Source organism: Denticeps clupeoides, unplaced genomic scaffold (genome assembly GCF_900700375.1).
Source record: "Denticeps clupeoides unplaced genomic scaffold, fDenClu1.1, whole genome shotgun sequence".
Lineage (NCBI taxonomy): Eukaryota > Metazoa > Chordata > Actinopteri > Clupeiformes > Denticipitidae > Denticeps > Denticeps clupeoides.
In genome coordinates, this window is record NW_021629817.1 from 1 (window position 1) to 19,826 (window position 19,826).

The following is a 19,826-nucleotide window of genomic DNA, read 5'->3' on the forward strand; positions in this document are numbered from 1 at the left end:
TCACCACCAATGTAAACTGCGAGGTACCGTCCCCACACACTGCTCACAGGAAGCCTTTCATGGCTGCCCAACACCCACTAAGGGTGATTGGTTAAATCCAGAGACGCATTTCATTGTGTGCTCCATGTTTTTTACTGCAGTTTATCACAATGACAATCACTGCTTGCTCTCAGGGGTAGGTTCCATGGTGTAATGGTTAGCACTCTGGACTCTGAATCCAGCGATCCAGTTCAATCTCGGGGAACCTTTACTGAAGCAGTTTGTTCAAATTGAATTGCATGTGTTTTGCAATTCAAACTGTAAGAAGTTGCTTATTGTCAGTTTCAATGGTTTAACGTTTAACAATCAGCACTCTAAATCCAGTGATCACAGTTCAACCCTCAGTGAGAACTCGTGTTCACGCTCATAGTTTCAAGCTTGAGCAAATTATGTAACCCACTCATTCATACTGTATGTTGCCAGAATGTTATGTTGCCATTAATTCAAGATCAAATCTCCAGTACATGTTGCTTTTTATGGTGGTGTGCAAATAAAATAAATTACCAATCCGTCCTTGTCATTGCCTGTATGCTTGTTGATTTAAAATGAACCTCTTCCAAAATGCTTTTATAGAACTTTCTTGTAAACTTGTGTGGATTGCCCATCTGAATGCAATTGTTAACTGAAAGTGAGGTTACTTGCGTTCCATGGTGTAATGGTTAGCACTCTGACTTTGAATCCAGTGATCCGAGTTCAACTCTCGGTGGAACCTACCTCGCCTGTAATCTTTTGAATTTCTTATACTGGAACCATTAATGAATTGATCTAAAAGTAATAATTCTTTTAATTTACTCTCCATTAAATTTTTAATCTCAGCATACAGTTTGGAGCCGATTGTCATGAGGGAAAAAACAACAGTTTCTGTTTTTAACAATGCTCATAATGTTTTTTTAAGCATTTTACTCTCATACAGTGACATTGTATGGAACTGAAAGTTCACATTCAGGATGTCCAGTTCACTAATATAAAAGCTATTTGCATTTTGAAGCAATCACGAGCACTATTTAGTTGCAATGGCCGAGTGGTTAAGGTGTTGAATATCAATTGTCTTCTTTCACATGCTTGAACACTGCTTGAAGCGTTTGTAGGAACTGCCCTCTTCACCAAATTAATGGCGGTCATTGTAACACCAGGAGTTGTCCCCAATCGGATGAGGTGTGTGACTTCAACAGGATCTCCTGGTTCAATTTCAAGACCTGCTCAGAGAGTTGCTTGTTTGAGATTTAAAAGCTGCGATGGCCGAGTGGTTAAGGCGTTGGACTTGAAATCCAATGGGGTCTCCCTGCGCAGGTTCGAACCCTGCTCGCAGCGGCAAAGGAAACTAGTTTTTCATTAACTAAAATGAGCCACTGATGCTTATTGGAATCATTCACTTTCTTTGTATGTACCAGCCGCTAACAACTTGAATTTAACTCCTTTCTGAAAGAATCAATAACTAAACAGTTGCACTTTTTTCTTGTCTTTGTTTATGATGTCTACGTGCTTAGGGAGTCTGTCTTTTAAACCAATGAGATCTCCTTGTGCAGGTTCAAAAGTCGTTCACATACTTGTTCTTCTTGAATTCATGGAAAAAGCCTGATTGTGGTTTGGATTTTCTTACTGAGCTGGTCTTTTTTGTTGGTGAAATGTTAAGTCACCTCATTAAGTAAAAACGTCATGGGGTTCCATGCAGCGATGGTTACCGCTCTGAATCCAATGACTTGAGTTCAAAAGTCAGTGTGGCCTTACTCTGAAGTTTGTTGTTGGACACCTAATCAAGAAATGTATTCTAGACATGCTTGAGTTCCCAGCATGATTAGCAACCATTTGATGCAATTCACAGCTGTATGAAGACATTCAGTCTAGTTTCACCACCAATGTACAACTGCGAGGTACCGTCCCCACACACTGCTCACAGGAAGCCTTTCATGGCTGCCCAACACCCACTAAGGGTGATTGGTTAAATCCAGAAGACGCATTTCATTGTGTGCTCCATGTTTTTTACTGCAGTTTATCACAATGACAATCACTTGCTTGCTCAGGGGTAGGTTCCATGGTGTAATGGTTAGCACTCTGGACTCTGAATCCAGCGATCCGAGTTCATATCTCAGTGGGAACTTTTACTGAAGCAGTTTGTTCAAATTGAATTGCATGTGTTTTGCAATTCAAAACTGTAAGAAGTTGCATATTGTCAGTTTCATGGTTTAACGTTTAACAATCAGCACTCTAAATCCAGTGATCACAGTTCAACCCTCAGTGAGAACTCGTGTTCACGCTCATAGTTTCAAGCTTGAGCAAATTATGTAACCCACTCATTCATACTGTATGTTGCCAGAATGTTATGTTGCCATTAATTCAAGATCAAATCTCCAGTACATGAATCTTTTTATGGTGGTGTGCAATAAAATAAATTACCAATCCGTCCTTGTCATTGCCTGTATGCTTGTTGATTTAAAATGAACCTCTTCCAAAAATGCTTTTATAGAACTTTCTTGTAAACTTGTGTGGATTGCCCATCTAATGCAATTGTTAACTGAAAAGCAAGGTTACTTGCGGTTCCATGGTGTAATGGTTAGCACTCTGGACTTTGAATCCAGTGATCCCAGTTCAACTCTCGGTGGAACCTACCTCGCCTGTAATCTTTTGAATTTCTTATACTGGAACCATTAATGAATTGATCTAAAAGTAATAATTCTTTTAATTTACTCTCCATTAAATTTTTAATCTCAGCATACAGTTTGGAGCCGATTGTCATGAGGGAAAAAACAACAGTTTCTGTTTTTAACAATGCTCATAATGTTTTTTAAGCATTTTACTCTCATACAGTGACATTGTATGGAACTGAAAGTTCACATTCAGGATGTCCAGTTCACTAATATAAAAGCTATTTGCATTTTGAAGCAATCACGAGCACTATTTAGTTGCAATGGCCGAGTGGTTAAGGTGTTGAATATCAATTGTCTTCTTTCACATGCTTGAACACTGCTTGAAGCGTTTGTAGGAACTGCCCTCTTCACCAAATTAATGGCGGTCATTGTAACACCAGGAGTTGTCCCCAATCGGATGAGGTGTGTGACTTCAACAGGATCTCCTGGTTCAATGTCAAGACCTGCTCAGAGAGTTGCTTGTTTCAGATTTGAAAGCTGCGATGGCCGAGTGGTTAAGGTGTTGGACTTGAAATCCAATGGGGTCTCCCTGCGCAGGTTTGAACCCTGCTCGCAGCGGCAAAGGGAACTAGTTTTTTATTAACTAAAATGAGCCACTGATGCTTATTGGAATCATTCACTTACTTTGTATGTACCAGCCGCTAATAACTTTAAATTAACTCCTTTCTGAAAGAATCATAAACTTAACAGTTGCACTTTTGTCTTGTCTTTGTTTATGATGTCTACGTGCTTAGGGAGTCTGTCTTTTAAACCAATGAGATCTCCTTGTGCAGGTTCAAAAGTCGTTCACATACTTGTTCTTCTTGAATTCATGGAAAAAGCCTGATTGTGGTTTGGATTTTCTTACTGAGCTGGTCTTTTTGTTGGTGAAATGGTAAGTCACCTCATTAAGTAAAAACGTCATGGGGTTCCATGCAGCGATGGTTTCCGCTCTGAATCCAATGACTTGAGTTCAAAAGTCAGTGTGGCCTTACTCTGAAGTTTGTTGTTGGACACCTAATCAAGAAATGTATTCTAGACATGCTTGAGTTCCCAGCATGATTAGCAACCATTTGATGCAATTCACAGCTGTATGAAGACATTCAGTCTAGTTTCACCACCAATGTACAACTGCGAGGTACCGTCCCCACACACTGCTCACAGGAAGCCTTTCATGGCTGCCCAACACCCACTAAGGGTGATTGGTTAAATCCAGAGGACGCATTTCATTGTGTGCTCCATGTTTTTTACTGCAGTTTATCACAATGACAATCACTTGCTTGCTCAGGGGTAGGTTCCATGGTGTAATGGTTAGCACTCTGGACTCTGAATCCAGCGATCCGAGTTCAAATCTCGGTGGAACCTTTACTGAAGCAGTTTGTTCAAATTGAATTGCATGTGTTTTGCAATTCAAAACTGTAAGAAGTTGCTTATTGTCAGTTTCATGGTTTAACGTTTAACAATCAGCACTCTAAATCCAGTGATCACAGTTCAACCCTCAGTGAGAACTCGTGTTCACGCTCATAGTTTCAAGCTTGAGCAAATTATGTAACCCACTCATTCATACTGTATGTTGCCAGAATGTTATGTTGCCATTAATTCAAGATCAAATCTCCAGTACATGTTGCTTTTTATGGTGGTGTGCAAATAAAATAAATTACCAATCCGTCCTTGTCATTGCCTGTATGCTTGTTGATTTAAAATGAACCTCTTCCAAAAATGCTTTTATAGAACTTTCTTGTAAACTTGTGTGGATTGCCCATCTGATGCAATTGTTAACTGAAAAGTGAGGTTACTTGCAGGTTCCATGGTGTAATGGTTAGCACTCTGGACTTTGAATCCAGTGATCCGAGTTCAACTCTCGGTGGAACCTACCTCGCCTGTAATCTTTTGAATTTCTTATACTGGAACCATTAATGAATTGATCTAAAAGTAATAATTCTTTTAATTTACTCTCCATTAAATTTTTAATCTCAGCATACAGTTTGGAGCCGATTGTCATGAGGGAAAAAACAACAGTTTCTGTTTTTAACAATGCTCATAATGTTTTTTAAGCATTTTACTCTCATACAGTGACATTGTATGGAACTGAAAGTTCACATTCAGGATGTCCAGTTCACTAATATAAAAGCTATTTGCATTTTGAAGCAATCACGAGCACTATTTAGTTGCAATGGCCGAGTGGTTAAGGTGTTGAATATCAATTGTCTTCTTTCACATGCTTGAACACTGCTTGAAGCGTTTGTAGGAACTGCCCTCTTCACCAAATTAATGGCGGTCATTGTAACACCAGGAGTTGTCCCCAATCGGATGAGGTGTGTGACTTCAACAGGATCTCCTGGTTCAATTTCAAGACCTGCTCAGAGAGTTGCTTGTTTCAGATTTAGAAGCTGCGATGGCCGAGTGGTTAAGGCGTTGGACTTGAAATCCAATGGGGTTCGAACCCTGCTCGCAGCGGCAAAGGGAACTAGTTTTTCATTAACTAAAATGAGCCACTGATGCTTATTGGAATCATTCACTTACTTTGTATGTACCAGCCGCTAATAACTTGAATTTAACTCCTTTCTGAAAGAATCAATAACTAAACAGTTGCACTTTTGTCTTGTCTTTGTTTATGATGTCTACGTGCTTAGGGAGTCTGTCTTTTAAACCAATGAGATCTCCTTGTGCAGGTTCAAAAGTCGTTCACATACTTGTTCTTCTTGAATTCATGGAAAAAGCCTGATTGTGGTTTGGAATTTCTTACTGAGCTGGTCTTTTTGTTGGTGAAATGTTAAGTCACCTCATTAAGTAAAAACGTCATGGGGTTCCATGCAGCGATGGTTACCGCTCTGAATCCAATGACTTGAGTTCAAAAGTCAGTGTGGCCTTACTCTGAAGTTTGTTGTTGGACACCTAATCAAGAAATGTATTCTAGACATGCTTGAGTTCCCAGCATGATTAGCAACCATTTGATGCAATTCACAGCTGTATGAAGACATTCAGTCTAGTTTCACCACCAATGTACAACTGCGAGGTACCGTCCCCACACACTGCTCACAGGAAGCCTTTCATGGCTGCCCAACACCCACTAAGGGTGATTGGTTAAATCCAGAAGACGCATTTCATTGTGTGCTCCATGTTTTTTACTGCAGTTTATCACAATGACAATCACTTGCTTGCTCAGGGGTAGGTTCCATGGTGTAATGGTTAGCACTCTGGACTCTGAATCCAGCGATCCGAGTTCATATCTCAGTGGGAACTTTTACTGAAGCAGTTTGTTCAAATTGAATTGCATGTGTTTTGCAATTCAAAACTGTAAGAAGTTGCATATTGTCAGTTTCATGGTTTAACGTTTAACAATCAGCACTCTAAATCCAGTGATCACAGTTCAACCCTCAGTGAGAACTCGTGTTCACGCTCATAGTTTCAAGCTTGAGCAAATTATGTAACCCACTCATTCATACTGTATGTTGCCAGAATGTTATGTTGCCATTAATTCAAGATCAAATCTCCAGTACATGAATCTTTTTATGGTGGTGTGCAAATAAAATAAATTACCAATCCGTCCTTGTCATTGCCTGTATGCTTGTTGATTTAAAATGAACCTCTTCCAAAAATGCTTTTATAGAACTTTCTTGTAAACTTGTGTGGATTGCCCATCTAATGCAATTGTTAACTGAAAAGCAAGGTTACTTGCGGTTCCATGGTGTAATGGTTAGTACTCTGGACTTTGAATCCAGTGATCCCAGTTCAACTCTCGGTGGAACCTACCTCGCCTGTAATCTTTTGAATTTCTTATACTGGAACCATTAATGAATTGATCTAAAAGTAATAATTCTTTTAATTTACTCTCCATTAAATTTTTAATCTCAGCATACAGTTTGGAGCCGATTGTCATGAGGGAAAAAACAACAGTTTCTGTTTTTAACAATGCTCATAATGTTTTTTAAGCATTTTACTCTCATACAGTGACATTGTATGGAACTGAAAGTTCACATTCAGGATGTCCAGTTCACTAATATAAAAGCTATTTGCATTTTGAAGCAATCACGAGCACTATTTAGTTGCAATGGCCGAGTGGTTAAGGTGTTGAATATCAATTGTCTTCTTTCACATGCTTGAACACTGCTTGAAGCGTTTGTAGGAACTGCCCTCTTCACCAAATTAATGGCGGTCATTGTAACACCAGGAGTTGTCCCCAATCGGATGAGGTGTGTGACTTCAACAGGATCTCCTGGTTCAATGTCAAGACCTGCTCAGAGAGTTGCTTGTTTCAGAATTGAAAGCTGCGATGGCCGAGTGGTTAAGGTGTTGGACTTGAAATCCAATGGGGTCTCCCTGCGCAGGTTTGAACCCTGCTCGCAGCGGCAAAGGGAACTAGTTTTTTATTAACTAAAATGAGCCACTGATGCTTATTGGAATCATTCACTTACTTTGTATGTACCAGCCGCTAATAATTTTAAATTAACTCCTTTCTGAAAGAATCATAAACTTAACAGTTGCACTTTTGTCTTGTCTTTGTTTATGATGTCTACGTGCTTAGGGAGTCTGTCTTTTAAACCAATGAGATCTCCTTGTGCAGGTTCAAAAGTCGTTCACATACTTGTTCTTCTTGAATTCATGGAAAAAGCCTGATTGTGGTTTGGATTTTCTTACTGAGCTGGTCTTTTTGTTGGTGAAATGGTAAGTCACCTCATTAAGTAAAAACGTCATGGGGTTCCATGCAGCGATGGTTTCCGCTCTGAATCCAATGACTTGAGTTCAAAAGTCAGTGTGGCCTTACTCTGAAGTTTGTTGTTGGACACCTAATCAAGAAATGTATTCTAGACTTGCTTGAGTTCCCAGCATGATTAGCAACCATTTGATGCAATTCACAGCTGTATGAAGACATTCAGTCTAGTTTCACCACCAATGTACAACTGCGAGGTACCGTCCCCACACACTGCTCACAGGAAGCCTTTCATGGCTGCCCAACACCCACTAAGGGTGATTGGTTAAATCCAGAGGACGCATTTCATTGTGTGCTCCATGTTTTTTACTGCAGTTTATCACAATGACAATCACTTGCTTGCTCAGGGGTAGGTTCCATGGTGTAATGGTTAGCACTCTGGACTCTGAATCCAGCGATCCGAGTTCAAATCTCGGTGGGACCTTTACTGAAGCAGTTTGTTCAAATTGAATTGCATGTGTTTTGCAATTCAAAACTGTAAGAAGTTGCATATTGTCAGTTTCATGGTTTAACGTTTAACAATCAGCACTCTAAATCCAGTGATCACAGTTCAACCCTCAGTGAGAACTCGTGTTCACGCTCATAGTTTCAAGCTTGAGCAAATTATGTAACCCACTCATTCATACTGTATGTTGCCAGAATGTTATGTTGCCATTAATTCAAGATCAAATCTCCAGTACATGTTGCTTTTTATGGTGGTGTGCAAATAAAATAAATTACCAATCCGTCCTTGTCATTGCCTGTATGCTTGTTGATTTAAAATGAACCTCTTCCAAAAATGCTTTTATAGAACTTTCTTGTAAACTTGTGTGGATTGCCCATCTGATGCAATTGTTAACTGAAAAGTGAGGTTACTTGCGGTTCCATGGTGTAATGGTTAGCACTCTGGACTTTGAATCCAGTGATCCGAGTTCAACTCTCGGTGGAACCTACCTCGCCTGTAATCTTTTGAATTTCTTATACTGGAACCATTAATGAATTGATCTAAAAGTAATAATTCTTTTAATTTACTCTCCATTAAATTTTTAATCTCAGCATACAGTTTGGAGCCGATTGTCATGAGGGAAAAAAACAACAGTTTCTGTTTTTAACAATGCTCATAATGTTTTTTAAGCATTTTACTCTCATACAGTGACATTGTATGGAACTGAAAGTTCACATTCAGGATGTCCAGTTCACTAATATAAAAGCTATTTGCATTTTGAAGCAATCACGAGCACTATTTAGTTGCAATGGCCGAGTGGTTAAGGTGTTGAATATCAATTGTCTTCTTTCACATGCTTGAACACTGCTTGAAGCGTTTGTAGGAACTGCCCTCTTCACCAAATTAATGGCGGTCATTGTAACACCAGGAGTTGTCCCCAATCGGATGAGGTGTGTGACTTCAACAGGATCTCCTGGTTCAATTTCAAGACCTGCTCAGAGAGTTGCTTGTTTCAGATTTAAAAGCTGCGATGGCCGAGTGGTTAAGGCGTTGGACTTGAAATCCAATGGGGTCTCCCTGCGCAGGTTCGAACCCTGCTCGCAGCGGCAAAGGGAACTAGTTTTTCATTAACTAAAATGAGCCACTGATGCTTATTGGAATCATTCACTTACTTTGTATGTACCAGCCGCTAACAACTTGAATTTAACTCCTTTCTGAAAGAATCAATAACTAAACAGTTGCACTTTTGTCTTGTCTTTGTTTATGATGTCTACGTGCTTAGGGAGTCTGTCTTTTAAACCAATGAGATCTCCTTGTGCAGGTTCAAAAGTCGTTCACATACTTGTTCTTCTTGAATTCATGGAAAAAGCCTGATTGTGGTTTGGATTTTCTTACTGAGCTGGTCTTTTTGTTGGTGAAATGTTAAGTCACCTCATTAAGTAAAAACGTCATGGGGTTCCATGCAGCGATGGTTACCGCTCTGAATCCAATGACTTGAGTTCAAAAGTCAGTGTGGCCTTACTCTGAAGTTTGTTGTTGGACACCTAATCAAGAAATGTATTCTAGACATGCTTGAGTTCCCAGCATGATTAGCAACCATTTGATGCAATTCACAGCTGTATGAAGACATTCAGTCTAGTTTCACCACCAATGTACAACTGCGAGGTACCGTCCCCACACACTGCTCACAGGAAGCCTTTCATGGCTGCCCAACACCCACTAAGGGTGATTGGTTAAATCCAGAGGACGCATTTCATTGTGTGCTCCATGTTTTTTACTGCAGTTTATCACAATGACAATCACTTGCTTGCTTAGGGGTAGGTTCCATGGTGTAATGGTTAGCACTCTGGACTCTGAATCCAGCGATCCGAGTTCAAATCTCGGTGGGACCTTTACTGAAGCAGTTTGTTCAAATTGAATTGCATGTGTTTTGCAATTCAAAACTGTAAGAAGTTGCTTATTGTCAGTTTCATGGTTTAACGTTTAACAATCAGCACTCTAAATCCAGTGATCACAGTTCAACCCTCAGTGAGAACTCGTGTTCACGCTCATAGTTTCAAGCTTGAGCAAATTATGTAACCCACTCATTCATACTGTATGTTGCCAGAATGTTATGTTGCCATTAATTCAAGATCAAATCTCCAGTACATGTTGCTTTTTATGGTGGTGTGCAAATAAAATAAATTACCAATCCGTCCTTGTCATTGCCTGTATGCTTGTTGATTTAAAATGAACCTCTTCCAAAAATGCTTTTATAGAACTTTCTTGTAAACTTGTGTGGATTGCCCATCTGATGCAATTGTTAACTAAAAAGTGAGGTTTCTTGCGGTTCCATGGTGTAATGGTTGGCACTCTGGACTTTGAATCCAGTGATCCGAGTTCAACTCTCGGTGGAACCTACCTCGCCTGTAATCTTTTGAATTTCTTATACTGGTGTGGTGGAAATTCTGCCGTCTGGGGAGCTGCAATAAAGGAAGTCAACTGAATTGATTATCCAAGTTTATTTTACCGCGCACGGGGGGACCCACAAGAGAACATCCCCCCGCTTGATTACAGTTCACAAGCATTTATACATCTGGGGTGTACAAGGTCGAAAAGCAAGCTCGCACCACTTTGGACAGTGGCGCCCATCAACGTCACAGAACCTTTCTTTTATCAGTTTATGTCTAGTTTTTGCGTCAAACTTTTGCATCAACAAGGTCAGACCTAAGATACACAGTTGTCTTCTGACTGTTCCATGACCAAAGGTGAAACGCGTGGAGAGTCTGGCCTACTAAATTTCGTGGAGTGTCTGGGCCTACTAAATTTTCCTTCCACACTCCACACTTTTTTTTTTTTTTTGATTAATTGATCTCTACTATAGGCACAAAAATGTATATGATGTGTACGCAAGGTGAGGAGTACATAATTACATAATAACACAAAATTCAAAGAATAAAAAATGATTATAAAAATGATTAAAAAGTACACAGCAAATTAATGCAAAATAACAAAGCAACGTAATATACAACCAGAAACATCAAAGTATACCACTCCATCAAGGGTTTAAGGTAACTCATCACAGGCAGTTGTATAAAAATATAAAATCAAAACTAAATAATTAAAAAAACAAACTATTTAAAATGAAAATCAACAACAAGTATATCAATCAATATATAGTGATTATGTGTCTGCATCTGTCTCATCCGAGGAGGAGCTTGATTCAAAGCATGATTGACCACTATGAACAAGAGTTACATAATTTTTTCTAGGGGTCTAATAACATATCAACAGCAATGTGGTTCTGGAAGGCCATAAGTGAGGTGGCTTTAAATTGTCCATGTACAGCCTCAAATCCATCTCTAGTGAAGTTTGATAAGCGCTGCACATTGTAATGAATGCAATTGATTCTGTCAACATTTTTGTTAGGAGTTATTCAAAATAAAAATGTATTCAAAGCCTGCAGCTATTTGATGTATTCGTCGGGCACACCTCTGGGAATACCTATGGTATCAATGTAAGTTGCATCAGGGTAATCAAAAGAAAACAATGATCTCCTAGCTAAACGGGAGTGAACATTGGAAAAAGAGACTGGAACTTCCGATGCGGTTACGGGCAAAATAGTCACAGGTAGGATAAGAGTAGAAGGAGTGCAGACACCCGACCAGTTCTCAGGTAAAGTGGAGCGTAGTGTTTTACCACCACCAGATGTCAGAACGATCAACTTTCGGGGAATCAGACAGGTTGTGGATGGATGCACAATATGAAACATTCACAGTACCAACAGTATTAGCAGGGGAAGGGTAATACCTTGATACCTCCGCATCAAAAACAGGGGGAACATCGGTTTTTGATCCTACAGGAAAAAGGAAATCCCAAAAAGAGCAAAAAGGATCAAGGTTATCTTGAGTCATAAGTTGGATAAGACAGGTAATTCAGTTTGGCTGGAGTGGGGACAATCTTCAACAATGGGCGAGGTCCTAGTGTCACCAGTAGCTTCTGCAAGTAACAACAAGTTATTCCTGTGGCCAAGTTTTTTTTTTTTTTTTCAAAACAGACCAAATATCAAATTATTTTTTCCTTTAAAAACCATTTGGTGTAAAAACTTAAGACCGATTTAGAAAACCATCTGCCGTTTCCCCAAAATGTTTAACTGTCACCTGAAAATAATGGAAAAGAACAAGTCTGCATAGATTCTGCAGGCAATTGGTGGTAATCTGGTCAAATGCATGTTGCAAGCTTAGACGATTGTCAAGTCAAATCTGTTTCTTATTGCTCAGATCTTTGATGTTTCTTCTTGTTGACTTTACCGGATGATGGTAGCGATGGTAAATCAGTGTTTATTCAGCCCCGCCCTGCTCAGCCTCGGGAGCGGACGTTTTCTCAGCGGATGTTTCGGCTGCCTTGCTCTCTTTGCCATCCTGAGGTTCGGTGGTCTGGGCGGTAGTTGATGTTGCATCTGTAGCGCCGCTGGTGGGGCTCCTGGTTCTCTTTGTCTTCCTCGCCTTCCCTCACCAGTCTGGGACGTGGGGGACTCCTTGGTCTGAAGCCTCTGTAGTAGTTCTGTTTGCTCTGGTCTGGACCACCTGATTGTCACTACCTTCAGTTCCTTCTGTCATTTCCTTTCGTGGTGCGCTAGTATATGGGGGGCGGCTGCCATAGTGTCGGCGGACAAAGTACGGTGGATAGCGCCGCCTGCCAGGGAACAAAGTTCTGCGTTGTTGTGGCTGTGCGACCCCCTCAGGACCAATTTCCTGGCTCTCTCTCTTCTTCCGCCCCTCGCTCTGGTAGTTATCCTGGTAGTTGCGTGGGGGTCTCCTCTGGCGTGGGTACCGCCTGTAGCGGTTCCGGTCAGCGGCGTATTTGCTGCCCTGGACTGGGACCCCCCCTGGGCCAGTGACATTGGCCGCCTCGGCACCCTTCTCCCCTTCAACGACATCAAACTCCACAGTCTCACCGTCCCCAACACTGCGGAGGTATTTTCTTGGGTTGTTTTTCTTTATGGCAGTCTGGTGTACAAAAACGTCTTCTTTTGTGTCATTCCTGTTGATGAAACCGTAGCCGTTGCGTACGTTGAACCACTTCACTGTCCCCAGGACCTTTGTTGGAATGTGTGTGAGTGTGTCTGTGTGGGTGTGCATGACCTTGGTTGGAGCCTCCTTCAGGGCTGCAGCCGCGCCTTCGTTTGGAGCTCCGCCCCGCTTCACCAGTCAGGCTGTTTGGGATTGTTCATGATGGGTGTGTTCTCCTCTGTGTCCACGTCTCTCGCCATAGGGAACACCATGTCCTCTGCTCCATCCTCTTTCTTCATTGGGACATTCTTGTAACCAATGTCCGCTTTGGCCACAGTTGAAGCACACATCCGATTGTTCCTCGCTTCGTGGTCTCCACTGTCCTCTCCATCTTTTGGTGCAATCTCGTGCCCAGTGTCCCCTTTGCTTACACCTGAAGCACACATCCGGTCCGCGATATGAAGTGGAGTTGGCAGCAGCATGCTGCAACAGAGCCAGCTGTGCCCTGTGGGTTGAATCTTTGTTTTTGTTGTCTTCTTTGATCCTCGCTTCCGCCTGTCTGGCCTGGGCGTGGCGCGCATGGCACAGAACTTCAGCGAGACGTACTGAAGCATCTGCCCACATGATGCAGGAAGTCTTTGTTGCTTCACTGAGGGGGGGAGAAGGCCATCAATGAAGGTATTTTTCAGGAGCGCTTCGTACGGTGTCATACCTTGTCCAGGGTAATCATGGGGGCGAGCAAGGCCGCTGTGGTCATCAAACACAACTTGGAGTCGAATCAAAAAATCTTCTGCTGACTCCAAAGGCTGCTGAGCACACGTGCTGATTTTAGAAAGGTCACAGGCAGTAGGAAAGTTGCCAGCGATCGCGGTCACAAGTCCTTCAGCCCAACATCTGTAGTCTGCATCTCCCCGCACTGCACCAATGTCATTTTGATCAGCAGATGCCCAACCAGGGGTATAGGGCGGCTGCTCTGGTGGTGGTTTTTTTCTCTGAAGTTGAAGCAGTGATGCCATCATGCTGTGGTGGTTTATGCTATTCTTGTAACGGTTTCTCCAGCGGGAGTTGCTGCTGTTCCAGTGGGGGTTGCTGTTGGGGGTAGGGCGGAGGGGTGGAGTCCAAACTCAGGTCGACCCATGCGCCCTGTAATGACGGATACAACGAGGCAGGTGCAGTATCAGAGAATTTTTTTTTGGTATCAAGGTTCAGCGTGGTCTCCCCTTTTGTTTTCTTTCCCACAGTCAGCGCAGTCAGAGCGTTCTGGGTGTTTGGCTTGTCTCTTCGGTCGCCCTCTGCTTCCCATATTTTAAAACAGTCTTCCATTAAAAGCATTTTCCGAATTACTTTACTTTTACTTGACTGCAGTATTTTTTGCCTGCTGCCCTCTAGCCCCTCCTTCAGCTTTTTTAGCTGAGTTTGACTAAGAGACCCACCTGCAGGAAAACCGTAATTTTCATGCCAGTCCACCAGATGATTACACACATCATCACCATATTTCTGTTTCATCTGTATCATTAACTTAGTTTCGGGACTAATAGGAGTGTCACTTTTCCCACTTTTATTTCCCATTTTTTACGCACACAGCTTTCTCGAGTTTGCCCGGAGAATTCACAGCCCAACGAAAACAACTGCTCTCGCTAAGAGAGCTCACAGATAACTAAAGGCTCACAGTTCTTCCCGTTTCACGTTTTCCCTTTGTGCTCTTGCCTTATTACTCACACTGATTGAAATATTACTTAATGATTGAATGATTTTTTTTTTTTTTTTTTTCTTGTAAAGAAGGCTCACACTTTTATTTCACACTCGATCTCCAAGATCGTTTTAGTCAGAGGACTTTAACCTCTATTATCCCACACTGGATCTCCAAGATCCTTTACTCAGAGGACTTTAACCTCTATTAAACAAAATAAAAAGTGACACTCGCTTAGTTGGATCAACTCAGTTGACTACAGAATAAAGCAAATATGCAATTCCCTTTATCAATTTGAATTTGGATTTATTAATCTTCTAAATTCTGCAGTTTTCATTAAATGTTTGAGAGGTGGAATATTTTAGCTCACCGTGTTCGCGTCCCCAGATGACAGAAAAGAGAAAAATCCCGGCGGAATCGGCCAAGGACACTGACCGCAGTCCCAGTCACTCCGAAACTCTAAGACGAGGTTTTGGAGATGGATCTTGGTGACCCAGGGTGACCAGCCACTCCGGTCATGTCCTGGCGGATTCACGCGGATCCTGTTCGTGACGCCAATTGTGGTGGAAATTCTGCCGTCTGGGGAGCTGCAATAAAGGAAGTCAACTGAATTGATTATCCAAGTTTATTTTACCGCGCACGGGGGGACCCACAAGAGAACATCCCCCCGCTTGATTACAGTTCACAAGAATTTATACATCTGGGGTGTACAAGGTCGAAAAGCAAGCTCGCACCACTTTGGACAGTGGCGCCCATCAACGTCACAGAACCTTTCTTTTATCAGTTTATGTCTAGTTTTTGCGTCAAACTTTTGCATCAACAAGGTCAGACCTAAGATACACAGTTGTCTTCTGACTGTTCCATGACCAAAGGTGAAACGCGTGGAGAGTCTGGCCTACTAAATTTCGTGGAGTGTCTGGGCCTACTAAATTTTCCTTCCACACTGGAACCATTAATGAATTGATCTAAAAGTAATAATTCTTTTAATTTACTCTCCATTAAATTTTTAATCTCAGCATACAGTTTGGAGCCGATTGTCATGAGGGAAAAATCAACAGTTTCTGTTTTTAACAATGCTCATAATGTTTTTTAAGCATTTTACTCTCATACAGTGACATTGTATGGAACTGAAAGTTCACATTCAGGATGTCCAGTTCACTAATATAAAAGCTATTTGCATTTTGAAGCAATCACGAGCACTATTTAGTTGCAATGGCCGAGTGGTTAAGGTGTTGAATATCAATTGTCTTCTTTCACATGCTTGAACACTGCTTGAAGCGTTTGTAGGAACTGCCCTCTTCACCAAATTAATGGCGGTCATTGTAACACCAGGAGTTGTCCCCAATCGGATGAGGTGTGTGACTTCAACAGGATCTCCTGGTTCAATGTCAAGACCTGCTCAGAGAGTTGCTTGTTTCAGATTTAAAAGCTGCGATGGCCGAGTGGTTAAGGCGTTGGACTTGAAATCCAATGGGGTCTCCCTGCGCAGGTTCGAACCCTGCTCGCAGCGGCAAAGGGAACTAGTTTTTCATTAACTAAAATGAGCCACTGATGCTTATTAGAATCATTCACTTACTTTGTATGTACCAGCCGCTAACAACTTGAATTTAACTCCTTTCTGAAAGAATCAATAACTAAACAGTTGCACTTTTGTCTTGTCTTTGTTTATGATGTCTACGTGCTTAGGGAGTCTGTCTTTTAAACCAATGAGATCTCCTTGTGCAGGTTCAAAAGTCGTTCACATACTTGTTCTTCTTGAATTCATGGAAAAAGCCTGATTGTGGTTTGGATTTTCTTACTGAGCTGGTCTTTTTGTTGGTGAAATGGTAAGTCACCTCATTAAGTAAAAACGTCATGGGGTTCCATGCAGCGATGGTTACCGCTCTGAATCCAATGACTTGAGTTCAAAAGTCAGTGTGGCTTTACTCTGAAGTTTGTTGTTGGACACCTAATCAAGAAATGTATTCTAGACATGCTTGAGTTCCCAGCATGATTAGCAACCATTTGATGCAATTCACAGCTGTATGAAGACATTCAGTCTAGTTTCACCACCAATGTACAACTGCGAGGTACCGTCCCCACACACTGCTCACAGGAAGCCTTTCATGGCTGCCCAACACCCACTAAGGGTGATTGGTTAAATCCAGAGGACGCATTTCATTGTGTGCTCCATGTTTTTTACTGCAGTTTATCACAATGACAATCACTTGCTTGCTCAGGGCTAGCTTCCATGGTGTAATGGTTAGCACTCTGGACTCTGAATCCAGCGATCCGTGTTCAAATCTCGGTGGGATCTTTACTGAAGCAGTTTGTTCAAATTGAATTGCATGTGTTTTGCAATTCAAAACTGTAAGAAGTTGCTTATTGTCAGTTTCATGGTTTAACGTTTAACAATCAGCACTCTAAATCCAGTGATCACAGTTCAACCCTCAGTGAGAACTCGTGTTCACGCTCATAGTTTCAAGCTTGAGCAAATTATGTAACCCACTCATTCATACTGTATGTTGCCAGAATGTTATGTTGCCATTAATTCAAGATCAAATCTCCAGTACATGTTGCTTTTTATGGTGGTGTGCAAATAAAATAAATTACCAATCCGTCCTTGTCATTGCCTGTATGCTTGTTGATTTAAAATGAACCTCTTCCAAAAATGCTTTTATAGAACTTTCTTGTAAACTTGTGTGGATTGCCCATCTGATGCAATTGTTAACTGAAAAGCAAGGTTACTTGCGGTTCCATGGTGTAATGGTTAGCACTCTGGACTTTGAATCCAGTGGTCCGAGTTCAACTCTCGGTGGAACCTACCTCGCCTGTAATTTTTTGAATTTCTTATACTGGAACCATTAATGAATTGATCTAAAAATAATAATTCTTTTAATTTACTCTCCATTAAATTTTTAATCTCAGCATACAGTTTGGAGCCGATTGTCATGAGGGAAAAAACAACAGTTTCTGTTTTTAACAATGCTCATAATGTTTTTTAAGCATTTTACTCTCATACAGTGACATTGTATGGAACTGAAAGTTCACATTCAGGATGTCCAGTTCACTAATATAAAAGCTATTTGCATTTTGAAGCAATCACGAGCACTATTTAGTTGCAATGGCCGAGTGGTTAAGGTGTTGAATATCAATTGTCTTCTTTCACATGCTTGAACACTGCTTGAAGCGTTTGTAGGAACTGCCCTCTTCACCAAGTTAATGGCGGTCATTGAAACACCAGGAGTTGTCCCCAATCGGATGAGGTGTGTGACTTCAACAGGATCTCCTGGTTCAATGTCAAGACCTGCTCAGAGAGTTGCTTGTTTCAGATTTAAAAGCTACGATGGCCGAGTGGTTAAGGCGTTGGACTTGAAATCCAATGGGGTCTCCCTGCGCAGGTTCGAACCCTGCTCGCAGTGGAAAAGGGAACTAGTTTTTCGTTAACTAAAATGAGCCACTGATGCTTATTGGAATCATTCACTTACTTTGTTATACCAGCCGCTAATAACTTTAAATTAACTCCTTTCTGAAAGAATCATAAACTTAACAGTTGCACTTTTGTCTCGTCTTTGTTTATGATGTCTACATGCTTAGGGAGTCTGTCTTTTAAACCAATGAGATCTCCTTGTGCAGGTTCAAAAGTCGTTCACATACTTGTTCTTCTTGAATTCATGGAAAAAGCCTGATTGTGGTTTGGATTTTCTTACTGAGCTGGTCTTTTTGTTGGTGAAATGGTAAGTCACCTCATTAAGTAAAAACGTCATGGGGTTCCATGCAGCGATGGTTACCGCTCTGAATCCAATGACTTGAGTTCAAAAGTCAGTGTGGCTTTACTCTGAAGTTTGTTGTTGGACACCTAATCAAGAAATGTATTCTAGACATGCTTGAGTTCCCAGCATGATTAGCAACCATTTGATGCAATTCACAGCTGTATGAAGACATTCAGTCTAGTTTCACCACCAATGTAAAACTGCGAGGTACCGTCCCCACACACTGCTCACAGGAAGCCTTTCATGGCTGCCCAACACCCACTAAGGGTGATTGGTTAAATCCAGAGGACGCATTTCATTGTGTGCTCCATGTTTTTTACTGCAGTTTATCACAATGACAATCACTTGCTTGCTCAGGGGTAGGTTCCATGGTGTAATGGTTAGCACTCTGGACTCTGAATCCAGCGATCCGAGTTCAAATCTCGGTGGGACCTTTACTGAAGCAGTTTGTTCAAATTGAATTGCATGTGTTTTGCAATTCAAAACTGTAAGAAGTTGCTTATTGTCAGTTTCATGGTTTAACGTTTAACAATCAGCACTCTAAATCCAGTGATCACAGTTCAACCCTCAGTGAGAACTCGTGTTCACGCTCATAGTTTCAAGCTTGAGCAAATTATGTAACCCACTCATTCATACTGTATGTTGCCAGAATGTTATGTTGCCATTAATTCAAGATCAAATCTCCAGTACATGTTGCTTTTTATGGTGGTGTGCAAATAAAATAAATTACCAATCCGTCCTTGTCATTGCCTGTATGCTTGTTGATTTAAAATGAACCTCTTCCAAAAATGCTTTTATAGAACTTTCTTGTAAACTTGTGTGGATTGCCCATCTGATGCAATTGTTAACTGAAAAGTGAGGTTACTTGCGGTTCCATGGTGTAATGGTTAGCACTCTGGACTTTGAATCCAGTGATCCGAGTTCAACTCTCGGTGGAACCTACCTCGCCTGTAATCTTTTGAATTTCTTATACTGGAACCATTAATGAATTGATCTAAAAGTAATAATTCTTTTAATTTACTCTCCATTAAATTTTAATCTCAGCATACAGTTTGGAGCCGATTGTCATGAGGGAAAAAACAACAGTTTCTGTTTTTAACAATGCTCATAATGTTTTTTAAGCATTTTACTCTCATACAGTGACATTGTATGGAACTGAAAGTTCACATTCAGGATGTCCAGTTCACTAATATAAAAGCTATTTGCATTTTGAAGCAATCACGAGCACTATTTAGTTGCAATGGCCGAGTGGTTAAGGTGTTGAATATCAATTGTCTTCTTTCACATGCTTGAACACTGCTTGAAGCGTTTGTAGGAACTGCCCTCTTCACCAAATTAATGGCGGTCATTGTAACACCAGGAGTTGTCCCCAATCGGATGAGGTGTGTGACTTCAACAGGATCTCCTGGTTCAATTTCAAGACCCGCTCAGAGAGTTGCTTGTTTCAGATTTAGAAGCTGCGATGGCCGAGTGGTTAAGGCGTTGGACTTGAAATCCAATGGGGTCTCCCTGCGCAGGTTTGAACCCTGCTCGCAGCGGCAAAGGGAACTAGTTTTTCATTAACTAAAATGAGCCACTGATGCTTATTGGAATCA

The 19,826-nt window shown here is 41.2% G+C and overlaps 19 non-coding genes and 1 pseudogene across 19 annotated transcripts; 19 read left to right on the plus strand and 1 right to left on the minus strand.

Moving 5' to 3' along the window:
* The first annotated feature begins 1,268 nt into the window (after positions 1 to 1,268).
* Positions 1,269 to 1,350, plus strand: trnas-uga (transfer RNA serine (anticodon UGA)). The gene has a single exon. It is a non-coding gene; the product is annotated as a tRNA-Ser (tRNA).
* A 1,222-nt stretch (positions 1,351 to 2,572) lies between these two features.
* Positions 2,573 to 2,644, plus strand: trnaq-uug (transfer RNA glutamine (anticodon UUG)). The gene has a single exon. It is a non-coding gene; the product is annotated as a tRNA-Gln (tRNA).
* Positions 2,645 to 3,160: 516 nt separating this feature from the next.
* Positions 3,161 to 3,242, plus strand: trnas-uga (transfer RNA serine (anticodon UGA)). The gene has a single exon. It is a non-coding gene; the product is annotated as a tRNA-Ser (tRNA).
* Positions 3,243 to 3,956: 714 nt separating this feature from the next.
* Positions 3,957 to 4,028, plus strand: trnaq-cug (transfer RNA glutamine (anticodon CUG)). The gene has a single exon. It is a non-coding gene; the product is annotated as a tRNA-Gln (tRNA).
* Positions 4,029 to 4,464: 436 nt separating this feature from the next.
* On the plus strand, positions 4,465 to 4,536 carry trnaq-uug (transfer RNA glutamine (anticodon UUG)). The gene has a single exon. It is a non-coding gene; the product is annotated as a tRNA-Gln (tRNA).
* Positions 4,537 to 6,342: 1,806 nt separating this feature from the next.
* On the plus strand, positions 6,343 to 6,414 carry trnaq-uug (transfer RNA glutamine (anticodon UUG)). The gene has a single exon. It is a non-coding gene; the product is annotated as a tRNA-Gln (tRNA).
* A 516-nt stretch (positions 6,415 to 6,930) lies between these two features.
* On the plus strand, positions 6,931 to 7,012 carry trnas-uga (transfer RNA serine (anticodon UGA)). Its single transcript has one exon. It is a non-coding gene; the product is annotated as a tRNA-Ser (tRNA).
* A 714-nt stretch (positions 7,013 to 7,726) lies between these two features.
* trnaq-cug (transfer RNA glutamine (anticodon CUG)) lies at positions 7,727 to 7,798 on the plus strand. The gene has a single exon. It is a non-coding gene; the product is annotated as a tRNA-Gln (tRNA).
* A 435-nt stretch (positions 7,799 to 8,233) lies between these two features.
* trnaq-uug (transfer RNA glutamine (anticodon UUG)) lies at positions 8,234 to 8,305 on the plus strand. Its single transcript has one exon. It is a non-coding gene; the product is annotated as a tRNA-Gln (tRNA).
* A 517-nt stretch (positions 8,306 to 8,822) lies between these two features.
* trnas-uga (transfer RNA serine (anticodon UGA)) lies at positions 8,823 to 8,904 on the plus strand. Its single transcript has one exon. It is a non-coding gene; the product is annotated as a tRNA-Ser (tRNA).
* Positions 8,905 to 9,618: 714 nt separating this feature from the next.
* Positions 9,619 to 9,690, plus strand: trnaq-cug (transfer RNA glutamine (anticodon CUG)). The gene has a single exon. It is a non-coding gene; the product is annotated as a tRNA-Gln (tRNA).
* Positions 9,691 to 10,125: 435 nt separating this feature from the next.
* On the plus strand, positions 10,126 to 10,197 carry trnaq-uug (transfer RNA glutamine (anticodon UUG)). Its single transcript has one exon. It is a non-coding gene; the product is annotated as a tRNA-Gln (tRNA).
* Positions 10,198 to 12,117: 1,920 nt separating this feature from the next.
* On the minus strand, positions 12,118 to 13,413 carry LOC114775067 (nuclease-sensitive element-binding protein 1 pseudogene; annotated as a pseudogene).
* A 2,494-nt stretch (positions 13,414 to 15,907) lies between these two features.
* Positions 15,908 to 15,989, plus strand: trnas-uga (transfer RNA serine (anticodon UGA)). The gene has a single exon. It is a non-coding gene; the product is annotated as a tRNA-Ser (tRNA).
* A 714-nt stretch (positions 15,990 to 16,703) lies between these two features.
* On the plus strand, positions 16,704 to 16,775 carry trnaq-cug (transfer RNA glutamine (anticodon CUG)). The gene has a single exon. It is a non-coding gene; the product is annotated as a tRNA-Gln (tRNA).
* Positions 16,776 to 17,210: 435 nt separating this feature from the next.
* trnaq-uug (transfer RNA glutamine (anticodon UUG)) lies at positions 17,211 to 17,282 on the plus strand. The gene has a single exon. It is a non-coding gene; the product is annotated as a tRNA-Gln (tRNA).
* Positions 17,283 to 17,798: 516 nt separating this feature from the next.
* On the plus strand, positions 17,799 to 17,880 carry trnas-uga (transfer RNA serine (anticodon UGA)). The gene has a single exon. It is a non-coding gene; the product is annotated as a tRNA-Ser (tRNA).
* A 713-nt stretch (positions 17,881 to 18,593) lies between these two features.
* Positions 18,594 to 18,665, plus strand: trnaq-cug (transfer RNA glutamine (anticodon CUG)). Its single transcript has one exon. It is a non-coding gene; the product is annotated as a tRNA-Gln (tRNA).
* A 435-nt stretch (positions 18,666 to 19,100) lies between these two features.
* On the plus strand, positions 19,101 to 19,172 carry trnaq-uug (transfer RNA glutamine (anticodon UUG)). The gene has a single exon. It is a non-coding gene; the product is annotated as a tRNA-Gln (tRNA).
* Positions 19,173 to 19,687: 515 nt separating this feature from the next.
* On the plus strand, positions 19,688 to 19,769 carry trnas-uga (transfer RNA serine (anticodon UGA)). Its single transcript has one exon. It is a non-coding gene; the product is annotated as a tRNA-Ser (tRNA).
* Positions 19,770 to 19,826: the final 57 nt, after the last annotated feature.